Below are 9,033 nucleotides of genomic sequence, written 5' to 3'. Positions count from 1 at the left end.
TTTCCTTTTTCTCGTATAATGCGAATTGCATTTTTGTAACAAACGATCTCTGCTTTCACTACTTTCAACCAGTCCATACCGATTATCACATCAAAACTCCCTAACTCTGCTGGTATCAAGTCAATCTTAAATGTTTCACTAACCAGTTTAATTTCTCGATTCCGACATATATTATCTGCTAAAATTAATTTACCATTTGCTAATTCGAGTAAAAATTTACTATCCAAAGGCGTCAATGGACAACTTAATTTAGCACAAAAATCTCTACTCATATAGCTTCTATCCACACCCGAATCAAATAAAACGTAAGCAGATTTATTGGCAATAAGAAACGTACCCGTAACAAGCTCCGGGTCTTCCTGTGCCTCTGTCGCATTAATATTGAAAACTCTTCCGCGGCCATTCGTGTTCTCCTGGTTCGGGAAATTTCTAATAATGTGGCCCGGTTTTCCACATTTATAACAAACTACATTGGCATAACTTGCTCCGACACTACTTGCTCCGCCATTACTCGTTCCGACACCATTTGTTCCTTTTGTTCTGTTAATTCCTGGTCCGTAGACCTCACACTTCACCGCGCTATGACCATTTCTTTTACACTTGTTGCAAAATTTGTTGCAGAACCCCGAGTGATACTTTTCACACCTTTGGCATAGCTGCTTCTGATTGTTGTTGTTGTTGCGGTTATTATTGTTATTGGGATGATTGTTGTAGTTGCTGTTGTTGTTGTTGTTGTTGTTGTTGGGCCGTTTGTTGTAGTTGCGATTGATGTTGCGATTGTTGAGATAGTTCTTGCGATTATTGTTGTAATTGCTGTTGTTGTTGTATTGGTGATTCTTATCACCGTTTTCCTCCCACTTTCTTTTGACTTGCTTCACATTGGCCTCTTCAGCAGTCTATTCTTTAATTCTTTCTTCAATCTGGTTTACTAGTTTGTGAGCCATTCTACATGCCTGTTGTATGGAGGCGGGCTGGTGTGAACTTATGTCTTCTTGGATTCTTTCCGGTAATCCTTTCACAAACGCGTCGATCTTCTCTTCCTCATCTTCGAACGCTCCCAGACACAATAGGCATAATTCTGTGAATCGTCTTTCGTACGTGGTAATATCAAATCCTTGAGTTCGTAACCCTTTAAGTTCTATCTTGAGCTTATTGACCTCGGTTCTGGGACGGTACTTCTCGTTCATCAAGTGCTTGAATGCTGACCACGGTAGTGCGTAAGCATCATCTTGTCCCACTTGCTCTAGATAGGTATTCCACCATGTTAACGCAGAACCTGTGAAGGTATGCGTAGCGTACTTCACTTTGTCCTCTTCAGTACACTTACTTATAGCAAACACCGATTCGACCTTCTCGGTCCACCGTTTCAATCCAATCGGTCATTCGGTTCCATCAAATTCCAAAGGTTTGCAGGCAGTGAATTCTTTGTAGGTGCATCCTACACGATTTCCTGTACTGCTAGATCCAAGGTTATTGTTGGTATGTAGCGCGGCATGTACTGCGGCTATGTTTGAAGCAAGAAAGGCACGAAATTCCTCTTCGCTCATATTCAAGGTGTGTCGAGTAGTCGGTGCCATTTCCTTCAAAATAGTCAAATGAAACGAGTTAATCATATAGAATATCAAGAGTAGTCAATAGTATTTCGTAGCGTAATATGAACTTATTTATAAAAGCTCTTTCTTCATATTAGCATTTTATACTCTTTAATTCAAGTAGTACATACCCGTTAAGTTCATACTTAGTAGCTAACATACCATTTCAACTACTACAATTCTATATGAAAAACTAATCAAAAAAAAATATCATATTCAAACCTTTATACAATAACTTGCAAACTTACAATACCGCTTTTTTTACATATAGCATGAAATATAGCACATAAAACTTTGATAAAAAGTAGTTGCGAAGATAATTCTAGTTAATAAATAAGGCGTTCAGCAAAGGCAATAAAGACACGTAATTCATACGTCCAGAAACAAGTCATGCATTCTGGTTTTACTAATACCACTTCCCATCCTTGGTCTTGTGGAACGTAACCGTTGTGACTGATAGTATGACAACGTGTTGTAATGTCGTCAAAAGGACGAAGGTTACGTAATGACCAACAGTCTCGTAATAACCTAAAAACCTCATTTCTTACCCCAATTACAGACTCCGTCACTTGTGGGAACGTTTTGTTTAATAGTTGTAGCCCGATGTTCTTTTTCTCACTTTGGTGAGAAGCGAACATTACTAACCCGTAAGCATAACATGCTTCTTTATGTTGCATGTTAGCTGCTTTTTCTAAATCATGAAGTCCTATATTAGGATACATTGAGTCAAAATAATTTCTTAACCCGTTGCGTAAAATAGCATTTGGGTTCCCCGCAATATATGCGTCAAAGTAAACACATCGTAACTTATGGGTTTTCCAATGTGATATCCCCCATCTTTCAAACGAAAGCCTTTTATAAACCAAGGCATTCTTGGAACGTTCTTCGAATGTCTTACAAACTGATTTTGCCATAAATAGTTGTGCCGAGGAATTCTGACCGACTCTAGACAAGATTTCATCAATCATGTCTCCGGGTAAGTCTTCTAAAATATTGGGTTGTCTATCTATTTTGTGTTTTTATACTGTAAAATAGACAAGAGTTAGATTCATAAAAGATACTTATTAATACAAGCAATTTTTACATATATCGTAAAGCATAAGCACACTATATTACATATATTACACCGCACAAATACAACTATCTTATTCCGACTCACTCGTTTCTTCTTTTTCGAACTTGGTTCTTTTTGCTAAGTTTTTTAGGGATATATGATGTTCCCCTAATACGAGCCGTTGTTTTTCACATTGGTCTAGAAAAACCTGGTGGTTTAGAGGTTCCCGGGTTATTGTTACAACTTAAGAAATACGGGTGTTGACGATACATATAAAGTTCATCGGGGTTGGAATCAGATTTCTCTATTTTTATGCTCTTTCCCTTATTGTTCTCTTTTGCCTTTTTAAATTCAGTTGGGGTAATTTCTATAACATCATCGGAATCCTCGTTGGGATCCGATTCATCGGAGAATTGGTAATCCTCCTAATATTTTGCTTCCTTGACGGAAACACCGTTGACCATAATTAACCTTGGTCGGTTGGTTAAGGATTTTCTTTTACTTAACCGTTTCTTTATTTCCCCCACCGGTTCTATTTCTTCTTCCGGTTCCTCCTCCTCCGGTTCCGATTCTTCTTCCGGTTCCTCTTCGGGAACTTGTGAATCAGTCCACGAATCATTCCAAATTACATTTGACTCTTCATTATTATTAGTTGAGTCAATGGGACTTGTTCTAGAGGTAGACATCTATCACATAATATCAAATGCGTTAAGAGATTAATATATCACATAATATTCACATGTTAAAAATATATAGTTTCCAACAAAATTTGTTAAGCAATTATTTTTCAAGTAAACACGGTCGAAGTCCAGACTCACTAATGCATCCTAACAAACTCGATAAGATACACTAATGCAAATTTTCTGGTTCTCTAAGACCAACGCTCGGATACCAACTGAAATGTCCCGTTCTTATTGATTAAAAACGTTCCATATTAATTGATTTCGTTGCGAGGTTTTGACCTCTATATGAGACGTTTTTTCAAAGACTGCATTCATTTTTAAAACAAACTATAACCTTTATTTCATAAATAAAGGTTTAAAAAGCTTTACGTAGATTATCAAATAATGATAATCTAAAATATCCTGTTTACACACGACCATTACATAATGGTTTACAATACAAATATGTTACATCGAAATCAGTTTCTTGAATACAGTTTTTACACAATATCATACAAACATGGACTCCAAATCTTGTCCTTATTTTAGTATGCAACAGCGGAAGCTCTTAGTATTCACCTGAGAATAAACATGCTTCAAACGTCAACAAAAATGTTGGTGAGTTATAGGTTTAACCTATATATATCAAATCGTAACAATAGACCACAAGATTTCATATTTCAATACACATCCCATACATAGAGATAAAAATCATTCATATGGTGAACACCTAGTAACCGACATTAACAAGATGCATATATAAGAATATCCCCATCATTCCGGGACACCCTTCGGATATGATATAAATTTCGAAGTACTAAAGCATCCGGTACTTTGGATGGGGTTTGTTAGGCCCAATAGATCTATCTTTAGGATTCGCGTCAATTAGGGTGTCTGTTCCCTAATTCTTAGATTACCAGACTTAATAAAAAGGGGCATATTCGATTTCGATAATTCAACCATAGAATGTAGTTTCACGTACTTGTGTCTATTTTGTAAATCACTTATAAAACCTGCATGTATTCTCATCCCAAAAATATTAGATTTTAAAAGTGGGATTATAACTCACTTTCACAGATTTTTACTTCGTCGGGAAGTAAGACTTGGCCACTGGTTGATTCACGAACCTATAACAATATATACATATATATCAAAGTATGTTCAAAATATATTTACAATACTTTTAATACATTTTGATGTTTTAAGTTTATTAAGTCAGCTGTCCTCGTTAGTAACCTACAACTAGTTGTCCACAGTTAGATGTACAGAAATAAATCGATAAATATTATCTTGAATCAATCCACGACCCAGTGTATACGTATCTCAGTATTGATCATAACTCAAACTATATATATATTTTGGAATCAACCTCAACCCTGTATAGCTAACTCCAACATTCACATATAGAGTGTCTATGGTTGTTCCGCAATATATATAGATGGGTCGACATGATAGGTCGAAACATTGTATACGTGTCTATGGTATCTCAAGATTACATAATATACAATATAAGTTGATTAGGTTATGGTTGGAATAGATTTATTACTAACTTTCACGTAGGTAAAATGAGTAGTTTTTATCAATCTTGTTTTACTCGCCATTTCTTCGTTTCTAATCCGTTTTGAGTGATTCCAGTGGCCACGGTTTCGTATTGAACTTAAATTTATGAATCTAAATATAAAAAGTATAAGTTTATAGTAGGAAATACAAGTTACAAGTCATTTTTGAAAGAGGTAGTCATTTTCGTTGAAAGAACGACATCTTGATGACCATTTTGAAAAACATACTTTCACTTTGAGTTTAACCATGATTTATGGATATAGTTTCATGTTCATAAGAAAAATGATTTTTCCAGAAGTATAGCTTTTAAATCAAAGTTCTTCTTAGCTTTTAATTATCCCAACCAATACAGCCCCCGGTTTTACTACGACGGCGTATATCCAGTTTTATGGTGTTTATCGTGTTTTCGGGTTTTAAATCATTAAGTTAGCATATCATATAGATATATAACATGTGTTTATTTGATTTTAAAAGTCTAGTTAGAAGGATTAACTATATTTGCGAACAAGTTTAGAATTAACTAAACTATGTTCTAGTGATTACAAGTTTATAACGTTGAATAAGATAGCTTTTTATGTATGAATCGAATGATGTTATGAACATCATTACTACCTCAAGTTCCTTGGATAAACCTACTGGAAATGAGAAAAATGGATCTAGCTTCAAAGGATCCTTGGATGGCTTGAAAGTTCTTGAAGCAGAATCATGACACGAAAACAATTTCAAGTAAGATTTCCACTCGAAATAAGATTGTTATAGTTATAGAAATTGAATTAAAGTTTGAATATGATTATTACCTTGTATTAGAAAGATAACCTACTGTAAGTAACAAAGGTTTCTTGATCTTGGATGATTACTTGGAATGGATTTAGAAAACTTGGAAGTAAACTTGCAATCTTGGAAGTATTCTTGATTTTATGAAACTAGAACTTTTGGAATTTATGAAGAACACTTAGAACTTGAAGATAGAACTTGAGAGAGATCAATTAGATGAAGAAAATTGAAAATGAAAGTGTTTGTAGGTGTTTTTAGTCATTGGTGTATGGATTAGATATAAAGGATATGTAATTTTGTTTTCATGTAAATAAGTCATGAATGATTACTTATATTTTTGTAATTTTATGAGATATTTCATGCTAGTTGCCAAATGATGGTTCCCACATGTGTTAGGTGAGTCACATGGGCTGCTAAGAGCTGATAATTGGAGTGTATATACCAATAGTACATACATCTAAAAGCTGTGTATTGTACGAGTACGAATACGGGTGCATACGAGTAGATTTGTTGATGAAACTGAACGAGGATGTAATTGTAAGAATTTTTGTTAAGTAGAAGTATTTTGATAAGTGTCTTGAAGTCTTTCAAAAGTGTATGAATACATATTAAAACACTACATGTATATACATTTTAACTGAGTCGTTAAGTCATCGTTAGTCGTTACATGTAAATGTTGTTTTGAAACCTTTAGGTTAACGATCTTGTTAAATGTTGTTAACCCAATGTTTATAATATCAAATGAGATTTTAAATTATTATATTATCATGATATTATGATGTACGAATATCTCTTAATATGATCTATATACATTAAATGTCGTTACAACGATAATCGTTACATATATGTCTCGTTTCAAAATCATTAAGTTAGTAGTCTTATTTTTACATATGTAGTTCATTGTTAATACACTTAATGATATATTTACTTATCATTTAACATAATTAACCAAGTGTATCAATATCTTAATATGATTCATATGTACCTAGTAAGACGTTATAACGATAATCGTTATATATATCGTTTTCGAGTTTCTTAATTTAATAGTCTCATTTTTATGTATACAACTCATTGTTAAAATATCTAATGAGATACATACTTATAATAAAATCATTTTAACTATATATATAACCATATATATGTCATCGTATAGTTTTTACAAGTTTTAATGTTCGTGAATCACCGGTCAACTTGGGTGGTCATTTGTCTATATGAAACCTATTCCAATTAATCAAGTCTTAATAAGTTTGATTGCTTAACATGTTGGAAACACTTAATCATGTAAATATCAATTTCATTTAGTATATATAAACATGGAAAAGTTCGGGTCACTACAGTCAAGACTCACTAATGCAACCTAATTCTCTACAACCAATGCTCTGATACCAAATGTGACGCCCCGTACAAAACCATCGTGTACTATTCATCAACAACAGGATCTTTACACGGTTGAATACTACATGTTGTTTGAAAACCAGTTTGCATTCATAAAAAGATAACGTTTTACATAAGATGAATAGGAAACATTAACATGATACTAAGGTCATTACAAACTATTGTTTTGAAAATAACATAAGTTGCGAATGCAAAGTAAAAGTTCCATGCTTGAGACATCTCTAAGTAATGCAGCGGAAGTCTAACACAGCAAGTCTGTAACAGCAAGTCTAACAGCAAGTTTATAACACCAAGGCAGCAAGTCTAATAGCGGAAGCAACAACGTCTAAGCACCTGAGAAATACATGCTTAAAAAGTCAACACGAATGTTGGTGAGCTATAGTTTATTTGTAATCAGTAATGTAATGTAGGCCATGAGATTTCAGTGCTGCAAACAGCGTATCAAACAGTATGAAAAGTATATGCATAACCGTGGGCACCCGGTAACTAGACTTAACGTTTATAACCCCCTGAAAGTACACTTGGCGAGTGCATATGTTCACGAAGTATTAAACACCCGTTAAATGCTAGCGTGACTAGCCCGAGTAGGGATGTCAAACCCTATGGATCCATATCTAAGATTCGCGTTCACCGGTTCCAAGACCAATGACTAAACGTTACCGTGCTAAAGGGAATATTTATGCCGTTGTATAACCCACACACATATAAAGTTTAAGTACTCGTGCCTAGTATGTAAAACGTAAAAGCGCATGTATTCTCAGTCCCAAAAATAGTAAAAGTGGTAAAAAGGGATGTTATAACTCACAGTGATAAAAGCGGTAAAGTCGGTAATGAAAGTACGCAAGTAGTAAGTCGGTCCGAAAGGTCGTCAACCTAAATCAAGGGTTACTAGGTCGGTAGGTTGTCTTTATAAATTCTAATAGTGCATAAAATAAGTTTAAGTGTCATCATCATCATCATTCATCATCATAAAAGCTAAGTAAGTTCGACAAGAATAGAGATCGAAACAATTGGCTGACTTCAGTCAGCTGCTACGACCTCTACGTAAATCGAAAAGATGCATAGTCAGTGGCTATGGCTCCGTATATGAGTCCCCTAACAGGTGACAAATTTTCAGAATCCAACTCGTCTTCGTTTGACCGTGACAACGGTTTAAGTGCGAGTAGGTCAGAAATTTCAGCACAACGTTAATAGGGTGTAGTGACTCTCGGAGGCCCATAAATCCTAAACCGTAACTCGGATTAAGACGAGGCCTAAACGGAAAATCATCTACTCGAACCGAACTAACTGAAAACCAACTTTTCAGTAGCCCAGGTGGCCTGATCAGATACGAAAATCAGTGGACAAGTGCTCCGGTGGGGTTCTTGGTGCTTGATGCTCATCACGGTCCTCATCCTTGATGCTTGTAGCTTCAAGTGTACAACTCGTTGATGGTTTAGCATCACTTTTGGCCAAGATTCTACCATCAATACACAATATGTTAAGACCAAGTGGTAACACAACTCATTTAAGAGTCTTAGATGGATGATGAACCAAGGTTACATCATATCCTTAGTCTTAACACAATTACAAGTCCTATTTAGAACAAAGTTACAAACTTTACATCAATCAAACAAGTATGAACATGATATAAGTCAAATAAAGGGATGAAACCCTAAGCTAGAGAGCTTGGATCCATTTCACACAAGTTACAAGGTTACAAAGCTAGAAAGCTTGAACCTTTGAGTGTTCTTGAAGATCTTGAAGCATAAAGCTTGGATCTTGAAGATACATGAAGATTACAAACAAAAGTTTGAATCTTTTTCACAAAACAACATGAACTTAGATCTAACAAAAAGATATGAAGATTCAAGCTAGAAAGCTTGCATCTTAATTGTTCTTGAAGATCTTGAAGCATAAAGCTTGGATCTTGAAGATACATGAAGATTACAAACAAAAGTTTGAATCTTTATCACAAATAACAAGATTAAAGTAAAAGAAAGATGAATCTACAAAG

The sequence above is a fragment of the Rutidosis leptorrhynchoides genome, chromosome 10 (assembly GCF_046630445.1).
Source record: "Rutidosis leptorrhynchoides isolate AG116_Rl617_1_P2 chromosome 10, CSIRO_AGI_Rlap_v1, whole genome shotgun sequence".
In the NCBI taxonomy this organism is placed as follows: domain Eukaryota; kingdom Viridiplantae; phylum Streptophyta; class Magnoliopsida; order Asterales; family Asteraceae; genus Rutidosis; species Rutidosis leptorrhynchoides.
Note: the sequence above shows the minus strand (reverse complement) of the source record.